The sequence below is a fragment of the Bubalus kerabau genome, chromosome 19 (assembly GCF_029407905.1).
Source record: "Bubalus kerabau isolate K-KA32 ecotype Philippines breed swamp buffalo chromosome 19, PCC_UOA_SB_1v2, whole genome shotgun sequence".
NCBI classification, from domain to species: Eukaryota; Metazoa; Chordata; class Mammalia; order Artiodactyla; family Bovidae; genus Bubalus; species Bubalus kerabau.
In genome coordinates, this window is record NC_073642.1 from 53,053,609 (window position 1) to 53,075,828 (window position 22,220).

The 22,220-nt window shown below is 36.1% G+C and overlaps 1 protein-coding gene across 28 annotated transcripts in view; it reads right to left on the bottom strand.

The window, feature by feature from the left end:
* The window catches only part of LOC129634294 (DBH-like monooxygenase protein 1), a 326,306-nt gene that overhangs the window by 226,985 nt on the left and 77,101 nt on the right, over positions 1-22,220 (bottom strand). For 16 of the 28 annotated variants that reach the window (XR_008705521.1, XR_008705520.1, XR_008705529.1 and 13 more), the window contains one exon: positions 11,033-11,092. The exons of 11 other annotated variants lie outside the window; for them this stretch is intronic. The gene's annotated coding sequence lies outside the window, so the exon portion shown is untranslated. Of the gene's footprint in view, positions 1-8,210; positions 8,320-10,733; positions 10,774-11,032; positions 11,093-22,220 lie in introns of those variants that run through there. One more of the 28 variants, XR_008705533.1, reaches the window with a different exon arrangement.

Here is a 22,220-nt window from a genome sequence, read left to right on the forward strand (position 1 = left end):
CATCTGTAGTGATTTTGGAGCCCAAAAAAATAAAGTCTGACTTTATTTTTATAAGTGGAAACTTTCACTGTTTCCCCACCTATTTCCCTTGAAGTGATGGGACCAGATGCCATGATCTTAGTTTTCTGAAGGCTGACCTTTAAGCCAACTTTTTCACTCTCCTCTTTTTTTTTTTTTTTTTCTTTTTTTTTTAAATTTTATTTTATTTTTAAACTTTACATAACTGTATTAGTTTTGCCAAATATCAAAATGAATCCGCCACAGGTATACATGTGCTACCCATCCTGAACCCTCCTCCCTCCTCCCTCCCCATTCCATCCCTCTGGGTCGTCCCAGTGCACCAGCCCCAAGCATCCAGTATTGTGCTTCGAACCTGGACTGGCAACTCATTTCATACATGATATTTTACATGTTTCAATGCCATTCTCCTAAATCTTCCCACCCTCTCCCTCTCCCACAGAATCCATAAGACTGTTCACTCTCCTCTTTCACTTTCATCAAGAGGCTTTTTAGTTCCTCATCACCTTCTGCTGTAAGGGTGGTGTCATCTGCATAGCTGAGGTTATTGATATATCTCCTGGCAATCTTGATTCCAGCTTGTGCTTCTTCCAGCCCAGCATTTCTCATGATATATTCTGCATATAAGTTAAATAAACATGATGACAATATACAGCCTTGACGTAGTCCTTTTCCTATTTCGAACCAGTCTGTTGTTCCATGTCCAGTTCTAACTGTTGCTTCCTGACCTGCATATAGGTTTCTCAAGAGGCAGGTCAGGTGGTCTGGTATTCCCATCTCTTTCAGAATTTCCCACAGTTTATTGTGATCCACACAGTCAAAGGCTTTGGCATAGCCAATAAAGCAGAAATAGATGTTCTTTTGGAACTCTCTTTTTTTTCAATGATCCAGCGGATGTTGGCAATTTGATCTCTGGTTCCTCTGCCTTTTCTAAAACCAGCTTGAACATCTGGAAGTTCACAGTTCACGTATTGCTGAAGCCTGGCTTGGAGAATTTTGAGCATTACTTTACTAGCGTGTGAGATGAGTGCAATTGTGCAGTAGGTTGAGCATTCTTTGGCATTGCCTTTCTTTGGGATTGGAATGAAAACTGACCTTTTGCAGTCCTGTGGCCACTGCTAAGTTTTCCAAATTTTCTGGCATATTGAGTGCAGCACTTTCAGAGCATCATCTTTCAGGATTTGAAATAGCTCAACTGGAATTCCATCCTCTCCACTAGCTTTGTTCCTAGTGATGCTTCCCCCCGCTGGAGGCCAGGGGTGGCGGCTGGGAGGAGCTACCTCACGCCTGAGGTCAGGGGCAGCGGCTGAGAGGAGCAACCCCAGTTCCAAGGAGTGGTGGCTAAGCGGGTGCAGGAGGGCCGAGAGGAGCTACTCCACGCTCACGATCAGGAGTGGCGGCGGTGAGGAGATACCCCTCATCCAAGGTAAGAGAAACCCAATTAAGATGGTAGGTGTTGCAAGAGGGCATCAGAGGGCAGACACACTGAAACCATAATCACAGAAAACTAGTCAACATAATCACACTAGGACCACAGCCTTGTCTAACTCAATGAAACTAAGCCATGCCCTGTGGGGCCACCCAAGACAGGCGGGTCATGGTGGAGAGGTCTGACAGAATGTGGTCCACTGGAGAAGGGAATGGCAAACCACTTCAGTGTTCTTGCCTTGAGAACCCCATGAACAGTACGAAAAGGCAAAATGATAGGATACTGACAGAGGAACTCCCCAGGTTGGCGCGTGCCCAATATACTACTGGGGATCAGTGGAGAAACAACTCCAGAAAGAATGAAGTGATGGAGCAAAAGCAAAAACAATACTCAGTTGTGGATGTGACTGGTGATAGAAGCAAGGTCCGATGCTGTAAAGAGCAATGTTGCACAGGAACCTGGAATGTTAGGTCCATGAATCAAGGCAAATCGGAAGTGGTCAAACAGGAGATGGCAAGAGTGAATGTTGACATTCTAGGAATTAGCGAACTAAAATAGACTGGAATGGGTGAATTTAACTCAGATGACCATTGTATCTACTACTGCGGGCAGGAATCCCTTAGAAGAAATGAAGTAGCCATCATGGTCAACAAAAGAGTCTGAAATGCAGTACTTGGAATTCAATCTCAAAACCAACAGAATGATCTCTGTTCATTTCTAATGCAAACCATTCAATATACAACTTAACTGATACTGAATCATGAACTAATGAAAATATGAACAGACCAATCACAAGCAAAGAGACTGAATCTGTAATAAAATATCTCCTTAGAAAAATATGTGCAGGACTAGATGCTTTTCAGCTGAATTATATCAAACTTTTGAAGAAGAAATAATATATGAAACCTCCTCAAACTCCTCCAAAAAAGTCAATAAGAAGGTTATTGCCAAACTTATTTCATAAATTCAGCATGTTCTTATACTGAAGCCAGACAAAGACATTACAAGAAATGAGAATTACATGTCAATGTCATTCATGAATATCATTGCAGCATTCCCCAATACCATCAAATCAAATTCAAGAGCACATTAATAAGTCATACACCATGATCAAGAGGGATTTATCTTTAGACACAAAGAGGATTCACAAAAAACAAATCAATAAATGTGACCCACTGTATTAACAAAAAAAAAAGAATATAAATTTTATAATCATTTCAACAGATATAGAAATCAAAAAATTTCAACATCTTTTCATGATAAAGGCTCAGTAATTAGGTATAGGACTCTAACTCAACATAATAAAGGCAATGTATGAGAAGCCCAAAATTAACATCACACTCAACAGTGAAAAGCTGTTGTGAAGGGTTTTCTTCTATGATCAGGAACAAGACAAGGAAGCTTACTGTCATTTCTACTCAACATCAATGGAAGTCCGACCCAGACAACGGAAGTCTGATACAGAGTGATTAGTCAAGAAAGTAAAATAAAGGCATTATAATCAGAAAGGAAGTGTATGTAGATATCCTATATACATACAAACACCTCTAAAGATCTCACCAAAAAATCGTTAGAGCTAATTAGTTAATTAAATTTCAGGATAGAAAATTACCATATAAAAATCAATTGCATTCCCATACACTATTAACATATTATATGTAAGAAAAATTAAGAAAACAATGCCATTTATAATAGCATCCAAAGCAATAAAATATTTAGTAGTAAATTTAACCAAGGAGATGATGTGTTATACATACATATATGCACATGCATATGTTATATGTTATACATATGCACACACTTATGTTTTTTCAATAATGTGACTTTCTTTTTTTTTTTACTCTTTGGATTTTGAAATATCTTGATCTGATTCAACATCCAATTTTGGTATATATTCATCAGTTGATTCATTGCTGGCATCCATCAGACTCATGCTTTATTGTAGCTAGGTTGTTGTGTCTCATTTCTCATTCTTTAGTGTCTAAAACTCAATCATGATAAAAAATTTCCTCAACTGCATTTCACTGTAATTTAAGTATTTTTGAAATGCTGAAACTATGTTTTTCTGCATGCAAATGTTTTATCTATAAAGTATCTATGTTTTTCATGAATTCTGCAATGTCCTTGGAGATGTTAAATAGAATCTTATTTTGGGGGAAAATATGTATTACTATCTATCCTTTGAGGCTGAAATGGTGCCCAGAAAATACCTTTTATTACTGAGAATTTTTGATATTTTTTCATGAGGTGTTTCAACAGGGATAACAGTTGTTCTTAAAATTAGTCTAATGATATAGTACCCACTGGAAGGAACACACAAAAAATATATTTTTCATTACTGGACACAAAGTATTGCTAATTTAAACAATGCAATAGATTCCACTTGCATGTACACACAGATCTTGTTATATTTCAGTCCTTCCATGGTGCTTATCCATGATCCCCAGGAAAGATTCCCAGTCATAGGTTTTTAATTAAATTAACAGTATGAAAAGGAAAACTACAGAATATTACAAAGTTGGGCCAAGTCTATCGTTTATTCAGTTGAGGAATAATCAGAAATGCTAATGTATTTAGGAAAATATCTGTCACATAATAAGAATTAATAAACTAAATGAGATTTCTTATTGTTTTTATGAATTCATACCTCCAACTGTCTATACTTTTATATTTTGGGTTCAATATTTATAAGATGCATATTTAGTTAAAAATATATTAGCATTGCCATTGCTTTTGATATTTATTACTACATTTTTGTATATGAAGCTCTGTTTCTTGTACAAATGCCAAATCATTGGAAATAAAATTCTTTAGCCTTTTGCCAATTGTATAGATAAAATTTCATAGCTAAAAGGAATGCAAAATTTATTTTAATCATCAGAATCAATAAAAATCTGTAAATAAACAGATGTGTTTACAAGGTTTTCACAATTTTTGCTAAAACATGAATTGTATCTTAGGTCCTTCTATTGTACTGGCTTCTACACTATTGCAAATTTTAGAATATCAGCCCCCATGGAAATAGATGAATTTAATGTAAAAAGCTACATTTTATTTTGTTAAAAATGTTTGAAAAGATTCAGTATCATTTCTCTATAAAATATATATCTTGTTATTTATGCTAACTTCCATGAGAGATTTTTATTTGATCCAGAGTAGTTTTATATTATTTACAAAATAATGAAAATTTTTGATTTAATGGCAGAACTGAGTCATAAAATGCATTCGAGTTCTAACTCAGAAGTTTTGAAATAAGGATAATTATTCTTAGTGTTGAATGAATGGAACTAAAAATAATTGTATGATACTTACAAACTATAAGATCATTGAAAGAATATGGCAATCACATTAATTTCTCTTACTATTCTTTAAATAGTAAGAACATATGAAAAAGCAAAAAAGGTATGACACTGAAAGATAAACACCCCAGGTCTGTATGCATCCAATATATTACTAGAGAAAAGCAGAGAAATAGCTCCAGAAGGAATGAAGAGGCTGAGCAAAAGTGTAAATGATACACAGTTGTGGATGTGTCTGGTGGTGAAAGTAAAGTCCAATGATATAAAGAACAATATTGTATAAAACCTGGAATGTTAGGTCCATAAATCAAGGTAAGTTCGAAGTGGTCAAACAGGAGACAGCAAGAATGAACATCAACATATTATGAATCAGTTAACTAAAATGGATGAGAATAGACAAATTTAATTCAGATGACCACTGCATCTACTACTGTGGGAAAGAATCTCTTAGAAGAAATGGTACAGCTGTCATAGCCAACAAGAGTCCAAAATTCAATATTTGGGTGCAATCTCAAAAATGACAGAATGTTTTTGGTTCTATTCCAAGGCAAACCATTCAACAGAACAGGAATCCAAGTCTATTCCCCAAACATTGATGGGGAATAAGCTGAAGTTGACTGGTTTTACGATAATCTACAACAACTTCTAGAACTAACACCCAAAAAAAATATGTCCTTTTCATCATAGGGGACTGAAATGCAGAAGTAGGGAGTCAAGAGATACCTGGAGTAACAGGCAAGTATGGCCTTGGAGTGCAAAATGAAGCAGGGCAAAAGCTAATGGAGTTTGCCAAGAGAACACACTGGTCATAAAAAACACCCTCTTCCAACAACACAAGAGATGACTCTACACATGGACATCACCAGAGAGTGATTATATTCTTTGCAGCAAAAGATGGAGAAGCACCATACAGTCAACAAAAACAAGACCTGGAGCTGACTGTGGCTCAGATCATGAACTCCTTATTGCAAAATTCAGGCTCAAGTTGAAGAAAGCAGGGAAAACCACTAGGCCATTTGGGTATGGCCTAAATCAAATCCAATATAATATACAGGGGAGGTGACAAATAGATTTAAAGAATTAGATCCAGAAGACAGAGTCCCTGAAAAACTATGGACAGAGGTTTGTACCATTGTACAGGAGGTGGTGACTAAAAACCTCCAAAAGAAAAATAAATGAAAGAACGCAAAGTGGTTGTCTGAGAAGGGCTTACATATAGCTGAGAAAAGAAGAGAAATGAAAGGCAAAGGAGGAAGGGAACGATATACCCAACTGAATGCAGAATTCTAGAGAATAGCAAAGAGACATAAGCACGCCTTCTGACATAAACAATGCAAAGAAATAGATGAAAACAATAGAATGGGAAAAGCTAGAGATCTCTTCAAGAAAATTGGAGATACCAAGGGAACATTTCATGCAAAGATGGGCACAAGAAAGGAAAGAAATGGCAAGGACCTAACAAAAGCAAAAGAGATGAAGAGGAGGTGGCAAGAATATATAAGAGAACTGTACAAAAAAGTGTTTATGAACCAGATAACCACAATGGTGTGGTCACTCACTTAGAGCCAGACATCCTGGAATGTGATGTCAAATGGGCCTTAGGAATCATTATTATGATCAAAGCTAGTGGAGGTGATGGAATTTCAGATGAATTACTTCAGTCCTAAAAGATGATGCTGTTAAAGTGCTGCACTCAATATGCCAGCAAATTTGGAAATCTCAGCAGTGGCCACAGAAGAGGAAAAGGTCAGTTTTCATTTCAATCCCAAGGAAGTGCAATGCTAAAGAATATTCAAACTACCACACAATTATGCTCTTTTCACATGCTAGCAAAGTAATGCTCAAAATTGTTCAAGCTAGGCTTAAAGCTCAAAATTCAGAAAACTAAGATCATGGCATCCAGTCCCATCACTTCATGGCAAATAGATGCAGAAACAGTGGCTGACTTTATTTTTCTGGGCTCCAAAATCACTGCATATGGTGATTGCAGCCATGAAATTAAAAGATGCTTACTCCTTGGAAGGAAAGTTATAACCAACCTAGACAGCATTTTAAAAAGCAGAGACATTACTTTGCCCACAAAGGTCTGTCTAGTCAAGGTTATGGTTTTTTCCAATGGTCATGTATGGATGTGAAGGTTGGACTATAAAGAAGGCTGAGCATGGAAGAATTGATGATTTTGAACTGTGGCATTGGAGAAGACTCTTGAGAGTCCCTTGGACTGCAAGGAGATCCAACCACTCCATCCTAAAGGAGATCAGTCCTGGGTGTTCATTGGAAGGACTGATGTTGAAGCTGAAACTCCAATCCTTTGGCCACCTGATGTGAAGAGCTGACTCATTTGAAAAGACCCTGATGCTGGGAAAGATTGAGGGCGGGAGGAGGAGGGGAAGGCAGCAGGATGAGATGTTTGGATGGCATCACCAACTGAATGGGCATGGATTTGGGTGGCCTCTGGGAGTTGGTGATGGACAAGGAGGCCTGGTGATGGACAGGGAGGCCTGGCGTGCTGCAGTTCATGGGGTCTGGAAGAGTCAGACATGACTGAGCAACTGAACTGAGGCTTCAATAACATGTGAACCAAGAACTTTCAGATGTACAGGAACCAGAGATCAAATTGCCAACATCCTCTGGATCAAGAAATATCCAGGGAATTCCAAAAAAGTATCTACTTCTGCTTCATTGACTACACAAAAGCCTTTGACTATGTGGATTACAACAAACTGTTGAAAATTCTGAAAGAGATAGGGATACCAGGCCACCTTACCTGCCTCTTCAGAAATCTGTGTGCAGGTCAAGAAGCAACAGTTAGAACCAGACATGGAAGAGTAGACTGGTTCAAAATTGGGAAAGGAGAGTGTCAAGGCTTCATAGTGTCACCCTGCTTATTTAACTTATATGCAGACTACTTCATGTGAAATGTGGCAATGGATAAAGCGCAAGCTGGAATCAAGACTTCCAGGAGAAATATCAACAACTTCAGATATGCAGATGACACAATATTAATGGTAGAAATAGAAGAGGAATTAAAGAGCCTTTTGATGAAGGTGAAAGAGGAGAGAGAAAAAGCTGGCTTAAAACCCAACATGTAAAAAAAAAAAAACTAAGATTATGGTATCTGGTCTTATCACTTCATGGCCAAATAGTTGAGGAAAAAAATGTAAAGAGTGGCAGATTTCATTTTCTTGGACTCCAAAATCACTGTGAATGGTGACTATAGATGCAAAATTAAAATATTCTTGCTACTTGGAGGAAAAGTCATGACAAGCCTTGCTAGCATGTTAAAAATCAGAGACATCACTTTGCCAACATAGGTCCGTCTAGTCAGGTATGTATGTGAGAGTTGGACCATAAAGAAAGCTGAGTGCTGAAGAATTGATGCTTTTGAATAGTGGTGTTGGAAAAGACTCTTGAGAGTCCCTTGAACTGCAAGAAGATCAAACCAATCAGTGTTAAAGTAGATCAATCCTGAATGTTCATTGGAAGGACTGACGCTGAAGCTGAAGCTCCAATACTTTGGCCACCTGATGTAAAGAACTGACTCACTGGAAAAGACCCTGATGCTGGGAAAGACTGAGGGCAAGAGGAGAAGGGGAGAAGCAGAGGATAAGATGGTTAGATAGCATCACTGACTGAATGGATATGAAAACTGCGCTAACTCTGGGAGATAGTGAAGAACGGGAAGCCTGGCATTCTGTTGTCTGTGGAGTTGCAAAGAGTTGGACATGACTAAGTGATTGAACAAGAAAAGCATTCTTTAAAAACTGAAATAAGGATATCATTAAATTTTCAAGCCTTCAGGAACACTCACTACCTAGAATTCAGATGTCTAATTCTAAATTGTACATCTGGCTTGTTGCTGAGTTCACATATATTCTTCAAACCTTATTTTTCATCTAAGTTAGTTCTATTTTAGTTCTATTATAAAAATTTACTTGTGTTCTAATGATGTATGGTGATGCAATTAAAAACTGAAAAAAATAAGAGGCTACTTATTCCCTCTCACCAAAAACATGGAATATTACTCTCACTTTCCTCTGTTTTGTATTAAGATTTACAAGAAAAAGAAATGGGCTGTCATGTTTAAGTATTCGGAAAACAAAAAAACCTTACGGCAATTCTTGCTATATAAAGAATAAATAAAGGGTTTTCTTGTGAGTAACAAAACTTTAGAGTTCTCAAATCTTTCTGAGAATTTGAACAGGTAATTCTTGAAATAGAGCTGAACTTTGACTTACCTTCTTCATTGCATGTATGAAATGTTTAATCTTGTGTTCCCACCCCAATAGTCATCTTGAGCTCTTTATAACATTTTAATAAACTCCTAAGGCAAGACTTTCTATTGTTTTTACTATATGTACACTACATATTATGCCTCATCTACACAAAAGGAGAAGGCCCGGCAGAGAATGTGATGGTTAGATAGCATCCCCAATTCAATGGACATTAATATGAGCAAACTCCAGGATACAATGAAGGACGGGAGGCTGGTGTGCTGCAGTTCGTGGGGTCTCAAAGAATCAGATATGACTTAGCAAATGAACAACAACAACACTATAGACATTAATTGTTGTTGTTATTTAGTTGCTAAGTTGTGTCTCTTGTAACCCCATGGACTGTTGCCCATCAGGTTCCTCTGTCCATGGGATTTCCCAGGAAGAATACTAGAGTGGGTAGCCACTCTAGTATTTCCTTCTCCAGTGGATCCTCCCAACACAGGGATCGAACCTGTGTTTCCTTCATTGGCATGCAGATTCTTTACCCCTGAGTCACCAAGGAAGCCCATAAAGATGAATTACAAATCTATATATTTAGCCATTATCTTTCTTTGAATTTTTAATCTTTTTTTTTTTTTTTTTCCTCTCTCTAGCTCTAGAGACATAGTTGGCCACTACAATTTCTGCTTGTGGAATAGCTTTCGCCTTAAGGTTATTTCTTCTGTGTAGAATGGTTTACTCTGATTGATAAGACTGATGACCATGATTATGACAGCTCAAATATAGTTAACTTTGACCTCATTTTAAAATATTTTCCTTCTTCCATTAGCCAATCCATCAGCAAGTTCTGACTTCAAAATACATACCAAATCTGTCTACTTTTCACTTAATCCAACACCATATGCTAATCAAACTAGCCTCTTTTCTCTCTTGGTTTACTTTAAAAGTCACTGTTTTAGAGATTTTTTTCCATGTATACCTGTGGCGGATTCATTTTGATAGTTGTCAAAACTAATACAATTTGTAAAGTTTAAAAATAAATAAAATTTAAAATTAAAAAAAAAAAGAAGATTATACTTTGTTTACATGGTAAGATACTTCAGTTGTGTCTGCCTCTTTGTGACCCTATGGACTTTAGACTGCCAGGCTCCTCTGTCCATGGGATTCTCCAGGCAAGAATACTAGGGTGGATTGCCATTTCCTACTCCAGGGGATCTTCCCAACTCAGGGATCAAACCCAGGTCTCCTGTATCTCCTGCATTGCAGGCAGATTCTTTACCACTGAGCCACCGGTGTATACCTTCTATAGTAATCAGGTTATTTGTATTTTTCTTTAAAGGCTGGCTATATTGTTTAATTGCTTTAAATCATTCCAGTGGCTTTCTATTGTATCTATGTCTGTCTGTCCATCTATGTATATCTATCTATCTATCTATATATATATATGATATTCAAACACAATGCAGCTCATTTGGCTACAATTCATTGCCCCCTACCTGCCTTGTGGAGTTCCTCTACAAACCTTCCTTCACTTCAGTTAAGAATCTGACTCTCCCTGGAAAATAACGGGATTATTCAAACTCAAGACTATTATATCTCATCTTCTGACAGGCAGTAATGCTTTTCCTCCAGATTGTCACATGACTGTCTTGTCCTTGTAATTAGGACTGCTTGTCACCTGTCACTTCTTCAGAGAGCTTACCAGATGGTACTATTTATTGAACATGTACACACTACTATATTTAAAATGAATAACCAACAAGTACTTACTGTAAAGCACATGGAACTCTGCTAAACGTTACGTGGCAGCCTGGATGGGAGAGTAGTTTGGGGAAGAATGGATACATGTATATGCATGGCTGAGTCCCTCCACTGTTCACCAGACACTATCACAACACTGTTAACTGACTAGCCCCCAATACAAAATAAAAAGTTTTAAAAATAAAACATTGTCCTCTCCCCACCACCAAGTCCTGTCCTATTTATTTTCAATTTTCCTACAGTTTCACTGTTTGTCTTATCATGAACAGTCCTTCCCCGATGAACACTTTATTTGAGAGGACTCTTACCTGTTTTGTCATCCCTGTGTGTCACCACATTGCATTCATTCAAAAACATTTATTGATTCCCTGGGAAAATATAGGTAATCAGTAAGCAATTTTGAAAAAGAATCCATCCCTTAGATATTTATAATATTCCTATATTTAAGTTAAGCAAAATACTAAAAAAAGAAACACTACCATACTCCTTTCACTGATGATAGGCCTATTAGAGTCCAAGTTTATAATGAGTCATGTCTATCAAACAAAATAGATAGTAGCTTTCCACTCTTCCCAGAAGTATGATTGACTTCAATTTCCTTTTCTTCTTAATTTTCCAGTTGATTCATTAGTCATAGAGAGCTTTAAAATGAATAATGCCTTATAAAAACCAGAGATTAATTATAACAGAGAAATTAAAAATTATTAGTCAAAATATTCTTAGAACTCTAGACCAAATGAAAATGATTGAGTCAAGTTAACTAGTGATTCTACTCATGATTTCTACATTATTTATAATAAAGTTGATTTTATAAATGTAATACAGTGTTTCAGGTTTAAAAATTAAAAAAAAAGAATAATATAATGAACAACCATAAAAAATAAAATAAAATAAAATATCTATCTTGAAACCATAAAAAAATAAAATAAAAATAAAAAATAAATGAAAGAAGAATAGCTATGTCAAAACTAGACAGTGTTTTTAAAAGCAGACATTACTTTGCCCACAAAGGTCTGTATAGTCAAAGCTATGGTCAAAGTTTTTCCAGTAGTCATATATGGATGTTAGAATTAGACCATAAAGAAGGCTGAGAGCCAAAGAATTGATGCTTTTGAACAGTGGTTCTGAAGAAGACTCTTGAGAGTACCTTGGACAAGAAGATTAAATCAGTCATTCCTAAAGGAAATGAACCCTGAATATTCATTGGAAATACTGATACCAAAGCTGAAGCTCCAATACTTTTTTCACCTGATGTGAAGAGCAATCTCTGGAAAAGACCCTGATGTTCAGAAAGTTTGAGGGCCAGAGGAGAAGGGGAAACAGAAAATGAGATGGTTGGATGGCATCACTGACTCAACTGACATGAGTTTGAGAAAACTCAGGTAGATAGTGATGGACAGAGAAGCCTGACGTGCTTTAGTTCCTGGAGTCACAAACAGTTGGACATGATTTAGTGACTGAACAACAATAACAAAAATGTGCGTATGGCAATAAGCAATATAAAATAGAAATGGATGTTTTAAAATCAGCTACTTTGGAAATTTATTATAATAAAAAAAACCCTAAAAGCATATTTTCAATAGGTTTAATCAAATAAAACACATACTTTATATGTGAAGGTGTAACACATTTCACCAACTGAGATTTAAACTTAAATTATGTTTTTTGCTAGGTAATTTTTTTCAATGATTTTTCACCTATGGGGAAATAAAATCAAAGTACTCTTGCTAATGAAATTCCTCAGTCCTTTCTTTTTTAAATAAGTACTTCTCAGTTGCAATTGTGCATAAATAAAATTCAGTTAGGATTTGTATGCAAATTAAATATTTCATATGCTATAATATTTTTATTTGATTCCATCAAAGCTTGAGTTGTCTTTCCAACTGTACATGTTGCTACAAAAATATAAAAATCACATAGGCATTGTAAAATTTAAGTATCCTTTAGCTTTTTGGCAATGCATTTTTATAAATCCCTTTGGGCAAGAAAGAAAATGTACAATTAGTCCATGTGATGTACATAGCAAGGCATTGTACTTTTTTGTATTAAAATCACTTCACAGATAATTTTCATATCATTTGGATTTCTAGAATATTGTACATATAAATAGGCAGATTACATTTAGTTACATGAAAAGTATATAATATTAAGATGTGACTACATCTGTTTATCTTATAAAATGTGAAGTGTACATCTTTCAAAATACCAAGGTTATTAGTAGATGGAAGAATTAAATAGGAAAACATAAAGTACTTTTCAAATTGTAAGCATTTGGAAAAAGTATTAGGACAAATTTTTACATACATCATTAAAAGTAAACTTATTTTCAAAAATTATAACAATGTAGAGGGAAAAGTGGGACTGGTTAATACATAATCTGCACTTGAGGAGGAGGGGGGTGGAAAAAACCTGCACGGATTATAGCTGCTTCAAAACACATCATATTTTGTTTTAAAAACAATCTGAATCTAAATTAACTGTACATAACTTTTTGAGATCAGGTCAGAAGAACACTTGATTAGAGAAATTTGTATTTCTTAGTAAGAAGTTGTTGGAGCCTCATTCTTCTTCTAAGTCAGAGTATATTAATAAGAATATAACAAGAAAAAGGCAACATGGTACTCAATATGCCAGCAAATTTGGAAAACTTAGCCTTGGCCACAGGACTGGAAAAGGTCAGTTTTCATTCCAATCCCATAGAAAGGCAATGCCAAAGAATGCTGAAACTACCACACAATTATACTCATCTCACATGCTAGCAAAGTAATGCTCAAAATTCTCCAAGCCAGGCTTCAATGGTATGTGAACTTCCAGATGTTCAAGCTGGATTTAGAAAAGGCAGAGGAACTAGAGATCAAATTGCCAACATCCATTGGATCATCAAAAAAAGCAAGAGAGTTCCAGAAAAACATCTACTTCTGCTTTACTGACTATGCCAAAGCCTTTGACTGTGTTCAGTTTATTTCAGTCGCTCAGTTGTGTCCCACTCTTTGTAACTCCATGAACCACAGTCAGCCAGGCCTCCCTGTCCATCACCAACCCCCGGAGTTTACCCAAACTCATGTCCATTGAGTTGGTGATGCCATCCAACCATCTCATCCTCTGTCATTCCCTTCTCCTCCTGCCTTTAATCTTTCTCAACATCAGGGTCTTTTCAAATGAGTCAGCTCTTCACATCAGGGGGCCAAAATATTGGAATTTCAGCTTCAACATTAGTCCTTCCAGTGAATATTCAGGACTGATTTCCTTTCGGAAGATCACAACAAACTGTGGAACATTCTTAAAGAGATGGGAATACCAGACCACCTGACCTGATTAATAAGAATCTAACAAGAAAATGCTGGCATACTGGCACTTCATGGCAAATAGATGGGGAAACAATGGAAACAGTGACAGATTCTATTTTTTCGGACTTAAAAATCACTGCAGCTGGTGACTGCAGCCATGAAATTAAAAGATGCTTGCTCCTTGAAAGAAAAGCTATGACCAACCTAGACAACATATTAAAAAGCAGAGACATTACTTTGCCAACAAAGTTCTATCTAGTCAAAACTAAGGTTTTTCTAGTAGGCCTGTACAGATGTGAGAGTTGGACTATAAAGAAAGCTGAGCGCCGAAGAATTGATGCTTTTGAACTGTGGTATTGAAGACTCTTGAGAGTCCTTTGGACTGCAAGGAGATCCAACCATTCCATCCTAAAGAAAATCAATCCTGAATATTCATTGGAAGGACTGATGCTGAAGCTGAAACTCCAATACTTTTGCCACCTAATTCAAAGAACAAACTCATTGGAAAAGACCCTGATGCTGGGAAAGATTGAAGGCAGGATGAGAAGGGGATGACAGAGGATGAGATGGTTGGATGGCATCACCGTCATGATGGACGTGAGTTTTAGTAGTCTCTGGGAGTTGGTGATGGACAAGGAGGCCTGGGGTGTTGTAGTCCATGGGGTTGCAAAGAGTCAGACAGGAGTGAGCGCCTGAACTGAACTGAACAAGAAAATGTGAAATCCCATTTAGTGGGCTAATAAAGGATGTTTCAATGTGATACCCAATCTACACAAAATCAGTACAAGAAAAGAACATTTAGAAAATTCTCACTTTTATGTACTGAGAATTCTTAACAGATTGAATCCATCAGTGTAAAAAATGTAAAAATAGATGATAGTGATTAAGAAAGATTTGTTTTGGAATTTGAGGTTGGTTAATATTAGAAATATCTATTTATATAATGCAATACTCTAAAAGATGAGAGGAAGAAAACTTTTTAAGGAACTCAATATATTCAGATACAAGCACTTCATAAAATTCAGTAGACAATATTCCAAAACAAGGTTCTACTTAAGTCTAGAACCTTTTCCTTTAGGGAAATAGCCAAACAGGTCAGCCATGCTTGCAAATGAGGAATAGGCTCTAGGAACAGTGTAAATGATTGTTTACAATTACACAGTTAATCTATTTTAAGACTGCTCTGATAATTAAAGCTTCCCCCACTACAAACAGATACTTGAGGGAAGGGTAAGAGAATAGACTTATGACTCAAAAGGAGCTAATGACAATTTAGCTGCCATGACCTATATCTACTTCAAAAAGACAAATGCCTAGGCAATGGAAATATCTCATCATGGAATAAAGGGAGTCAATGGAAAGATGGATGTCATATATATCTCTAAAAAGAAAATTCAAGCACTAGGTTTATTTCCCCTTTTTTCACATTCTTGTTAGAATGATTGCTTACCATTTTTAACCCTGTATGTTTGAAAAAATGTTAATAACACAATTGTGTTTATTTTATAATTATCTTTATACACATACACTTACTTATTTTAGTTTTTTCATTTATAATTGCATCATAATATTTTTATTTTACATACACATTTATATTATCTTTTGATAATATAAATTTATTTGTAATAAATTTAAATATTCTTATATTTACAGGCATTTCTGTGGTTTACAAGAAATGTGGTTTACATTCTTGTGGTCATTTCTAGAATATACTTACATATATAAATTTATAAACTTATTGCCTTTTCAACATAATTTATAGGGGATGCCATTCCTGGTTCATTGATATGATGTTTTGCTTAATTTGGTGCCTATTTCAGTTTTGTATTTTTAGAAACTTCATGTTAATTTATTCTCTCTTAACATCTGTACACTATAACCATTTTCATAAAATCTAGATATGAATGTGAAGTTTAATCTGTAATCATTGCAAGTTGAGTAAATGGGAAAAAAATCTCAATTATTCTGCATTTTCTAGATCACTAGTAATATTTATTTGCTTACTGACATCTTGAAGTTATTCTCTGTAAAACAGATGTTAATATACTTCACCTGTTTTTCTACTAAGGTATGTATCTTTCTGTTTGTGCATTGTAAAATTAAATAAACTCACTGAGATCTCCCATATGAAATTCATTGTATGGAGAAAACAATGAAAAATATACACAAATATGTTAATATTAAGGATTAAAACTTTTATAATTGAAAATTGTCAATTTATTTATTTGCCTCCAGACTTGTGAAAGTCTATATTGTCTCACTTTTTGCAACTCTTCTGTGGTTTGGAGCTTTCATTTTAAATGCTTATCCTTTTGGAATAGGTTGTGGTAGATAGTCAGGATTGCCTCCTACAGTGGTACAGACTGCACAAGTTTCAGCTTCCAAGGAGATGCCAAAGAATAATTTTAAGAGTGCTCGCTAGGAAAATTCAAAGTGGAGACCATATTTATACTGTTCTGTTTTCAAAACCTTTAGCTAGTGCTTTAAATAATATTTGTTGCAAAATGAAGCCTTTACTCACTTATCATAAAGACCAACCTTAGCTTATGCTACATTTTTATTCTATGCTTCTTGTTTTTAGGCTTTCTGTAAAAGTCATTCTCTGTTTTTAGCTACTTGGATATTTTACTTTCTTGTGTTATGCAGTATCACAGTAATGTATACATACAAATTTCTGATCAACTTAATAGTCCCATTAAATCATTAATACATTAATTCAATTGTATTGACAAAATCCACAGTATCATTTGATCCTCTACAACTCAAAATATTGATTTTTATTGTCCCTCTTCTAATATTTGTTAAGTATAGCTATAATCTTAGTGTATATTCATATGGTTAAATTCTTGTTACTATATATGGCATCTTAGATTTTGAAAATTATTATCTTTTGGATATGGAAGTATTTTTTAGATTTTCCAGTATTTCACGTAAATTCTGTTCCCTGAGAGCAATATAATACCAAATAAAACTAATTATTGAAGTGTTCACGGAAAACACATTTTCTGATTTCTTGAAAACCTGAGCATATTTTTGGCTGCTTATGTGGATGAACAAGTTTCTTTGATAGGTTACACTCATTATCTTAAAACAGTGATGACATGAATAATATATTTTGATAGTTAATGTATCAGAGGAAAAATCTAATGCCATCTTTTTTTTGGTAAAAAAGAGACATGTGTCAAAATACATGTAATTAGTCAGTGAAGGAATCATTAATGTATTACAATTAGGCAAAAAGGAATACTAGGGAGTAGAAGGGTAGATACGTGTATATGTGAGCTTCCCAGGTGGCATAGTGGTAAAGAATCTGCCGCCAATGCAGGAGACACAAAAGACACAGGTTCAGTTCCTGGGTCAGGAAGATGTCCTGGAGTAGTAAATGGCAACCCACTCCAGTATTCTTGCCTGGAAAATGCCATGGACAGAGGATCCTGGTGGCTACAGTCCATGGGGTCAGAAAGAGGCAGACATGACTGAGCATGCATGCACTCATGTGTATATGTATAACTGATGCAATTTGCTGGAGACCTGAAACTAATACATTATAAACAACTATACTCCAATATTTTTTTAAAAAAAATTATTGGCATTAAATAAATAATGGATCATGAAAATGATCAAAGAGGAAATTAAAAAATACCTAGAAAAAAAATGACAGTGGAAACATGACAACCCAGACCCAGGGTATGCAGCAAAGGAGTTCTAAGAGGCAAGTTGATACAAATACAATCTTATCTCTAAGAAACAAAAATCTCAAATAAACAACCTAACTTTACACCTAAAGCAGAAATACAAAGGATCATAAAACACTACTACAAGTAGTGTTTCCTTAGAGGAAAACATAGGCAGAACACTCTTTGACATAAATCACAGCAATATCTTTCTTGATCCACCTCCAAGAGTAATGAAAATAAAATAGTAAACAAATGGTATCTAATTAAACGTAAAGCTTTTGCACAGCAAAGGAAACCATAAACAAAACAAAAACACAACCCTCACAATGAGAGAAAATATTTGCAAATGAAGCAACAAACAAGGGATTAATCTTCAAAGTATAGGAACACCTCATGCAATTCAATATCAAGAAACAAATAATCCAATCAAAAATAGGCAGAAGATCTAAAGAGACATTTCTCCAAAAAAGATATGCAGATAGCCAAAGAGCATATGAAAAGAAGCTCAATATCACTAGTTGTAAGAGAAATGCAAATCAAAACTACCTAAAATGAGGTATCACTCCATACTAGTTAGAATGATTATCATGAAGAAAAATCTACAAACAAAATGCTGAAGATGGTGTGGAGAAAAGAGAATCCTCCTACACTGTTTGTGGGAATGTAAATTGGTATAGTCACTATAGAGAAGAGAATAGAGGTTCATTAAAAAACTAAAAATGGACCTATCATGTGATCCAGCAATTCCTCTGGTCATATACCTAGAGAAAGCCATAATTCAAAAATGATTCATGCATCTCAGTGTTCATTGCAGCACTATTTACAATAACTGGGACATGAAAGCCACATAAATGTCCCTCAAGAGAGGAATGGATAAAGAAGATGTGGTACTTAAATACAATGAAATATTACTCACCAATAAAAATGAACAAAATAATGCCATTTAACTGCAATATGGATGGTCATACTTCAGAGAGTGTCTGTTGCTGCTAAGTCACTTCAGTCATGTCCAACTCTATGTGACCCCATAGACAGCAGCCCGTCAGGCTCCTCTGTCCCTGGGATTCTCCAAGCAAGAATACTGGAGTGGGTTGCCATTTCCTTCTCCAATGCATGCATGCATGCTAAGTCACTTCAGTCGTGTTTGGCTCTGTGCGATACTATGGACAGCAGCCCACCAGACTCCTCTGTCCACAGGATTCTCCAGGCAAGAATACTGGAGTGGGTTGCCATTTTCTTCTCCAAGAGAGTGTCATAATGAGTCAAATAAGTCAGAAACAGAAAGACGAATATCATATGATATCTCTTATATGTGGAATATTTTAAAAATGGTACAAACGAATTTATCAACAAAACAGAAGTAGAATCATGGATGTTGAAAACCAACTTATGGTTACCAGGAGAACAGATGGCCCAGAGGGATAAACTGGAGTTGAACATATATACATTACTATACATAAAATAGATAACTAATAATAACCTGCTGTGTAGCACAAAGAACTTTACTCAATACTCTGTAACGGCCTATATGGGGAAGTTATTTAAAAAAAAAACTGGATTATGTATATCTGTTTAATTTTGTTCTACGACTGAATGTACACAACCCCATAAATCAAATATACTTCAATAAATTTTTTAAAAAAGAATACTGAAATAAGTTTACAAATAGAAGTAAAATCTGTCAATATTCATGGTGCAATAGTCAGATACATCACATACAGTTTATTTGGATTCCTACAGACAAAAATCATGTGCATTATCTTTCACATGATACAATCTTTTAACAATGTTCATAGTTTTAAACAGCTCAGGAGATAATCCCAAGCAGTGCTCTAGAAGATAGCCAGAAATTATTTTTGCCCATTTTAACCCTTTTTTCCAATACTCCTCACCTGTGATCATAATGATCACAAAGAAAGATTACTCTTGATACAAAAACATAACACAAAAACCTGCCACCATTATGGTATTCTCATTATGTATATAAGTGCAAGGAGAATGTCAATTAACCATATATTTGTTTTTTAATTTCCTTCACAAATCTAGAGCTTCATAGCATTGAACAAAAGTGTTAAAGTATTATTCGCTCAGTCATATCTGAATCTTTGAGACCTTGTGGACTATAGCCCACCAAGCTCCTCTATCCATGTAATTCCTCAGGCAAGAATATTGGAGTAGGTAGCCATTCCCTTCTCCAGGGGATCTTCCTGACCCAGGGATCGAACCCAGGTCTCCTGCATTGCAGGCAGATTCTTCACTGTCTTAGCTACCAGGTTGAATAATCAACTGCTAAAGGCATAAATATAACTACATTCCTTCCAAAGAAATCCCAGGGCTGATCTCCTTCAGAATGGACTGGATGGATCTCCTTGCAGTCCAAGGGACTCTCAAGAGTCTTCTCCAGCACCACAGTTCAAAAGCATCATTTCTTTGGCGCTCAGCTTTCTTAACAGTCCAACTCTCACATCCATACATGACCACTGGAAAAACCATAGCCTTGACTAGATGGACCTTTGTTGGCAAAGTAATGTCTCTGCCTTTGAATATGCTGTCTAGGTTGGTCATAACTTTCCTTCCAAGAAGTAAGTGTCTTTTAATTTCATGGCTGCAATCACCATCTGCAGTGATTTTGGAGCCCCAAAAAATAAAGTCTGACACTGTTTCCACTGTTTCCCCATCTATTTCCCATGAAGTGATGGGACCAGATGCCATGATCTTCGTTTTCTGAATGTTGAGCTTTAAGCCAACTTTTTCACTCTCCACTTTCACTTTTGGAAGGAATGATGCTAAAGCTGAAACTCCAGTACTTTGGCCACCTCATGCGAAGAGTTGACTCCTTGGAAAAGACTGATGCTGGGAGGGATTGGGGGCAGGAAGAGAAGGGGATGACAGAGGATGAGATGGCTGGATGGCATCACTGACTTGATGGACGTGAGTCTGAGTGAACTCTGGGAGTTGGTGATGGGCAGGGAGGCCTGGCATGCTGTGATTCATGGGGTTGCAAAGAATCGGACACAACTGAGCGACTGAACTGAACTGAACTGAACTGAAACTATTATGTAAAGGGTTTCATACAAGAAGTTGGATTGAATTATTAAAAGCATTTAGTACTTTCTAGGAAACCAAATCTTAAAACACTACCAGGTTTCACCTTCCATATCTATAAATTTATTTGACTTCTCTTTTCAGTATGCCTAAAGTTTATTAAGGTTCCTGGCCTACAAAGACATGTTCTCCCCACTTACTATCTGTCAAGTTGGAATCCTATAACCCATGCAACAGTCAGACTATATCCTGAAAATGTTATTAATATATCCTTCCATACTAATAATTTCCCTTATTTTTACTACCATCCTACTAAATTGGCTCAGTGGTAAAGTATCCATCTGCCAGTGCAGGAGACTCTGGAGACTCAGGTTCAATCCCTGAGTTGGAAAGATTCCCTGAAGGAGGAAATAGCAACATACTCCAGTATTTTTGCTTAGAAAATCCCATGGACAGAGGAGCCTGGTGGGCTATGGTCCATACAGTTGCAAAAAGTCAGACATGATGGATCATGCGCGCGCGCACACACACACACACACACACACACACACATTAAGCATCATCTCAAGAACAAGAATTAAAATAATAACCTCATGCTAATTAAAAATTAAGTTCAGTTTTGAAATATATACACTAGCTGTTATGCCAATTTAAACATATTTAAACCAGGAGCCATTGAAGCATCCACTAAATATTTTGTAACACAAGCCACAGTATCAATACTACCTATAATAGCTGTTACTATTAGTCTATTATATTTTAATCAATGACAATTACACAAATTTTAATCCAACAGCATTTACCATCACAATAATAGCCCTCATTGTAAAACTTGGAACTCCAGCATTCCTGAAAGGGTTCTGTAGGCACAGGCTCTACAAATACAGCTAATCTTAGTTCCTTAAGAGTGGTATCTGGAGAAGGAAATGGCAACCCACTCCAGTACTCTTGCTTGGAGAATCCTGAGGACGGAGGAGCCTGGTGGGCTGCCATCTGTGGGGTCACACAGAGTCAGACACGACTGAAGCGACTTAGCAGCAGCAGCACCACCAAAAGTGGTATCTTCTATCTTATTAAACAAACAACATTCTTAAGGTAAAATCTCAGTTACACAGTTGATTTGACTAAATATATCCTGCTGCTGCTGCTAAGTCGCCTCAGTCATGTCTGACTCTGTGCGACCCCATAGACAGCAGCCCACCAAGCTTCCCCATCCCTGGGATTCTCCAGGCAAGAACACTGGAGTGGGCTGCCATTTCCTTATGTGGACAAATACTTTTGAACATTTGAAAATCAATAAGTTTCCATGAAAAGGAAAAAAAAAAGCTAAAGAATTTCTTAATATTTGGAAGTCCGTGAGAATTATGTCAATTAAAAATACATTTATTTTACACACAACTAGAGTTTACTATTTTGCTATGGCTTACCAAGATTTTAGTATCACAGAGAAATAGATTCCTCATATATACACACATGAAAAAGAACAT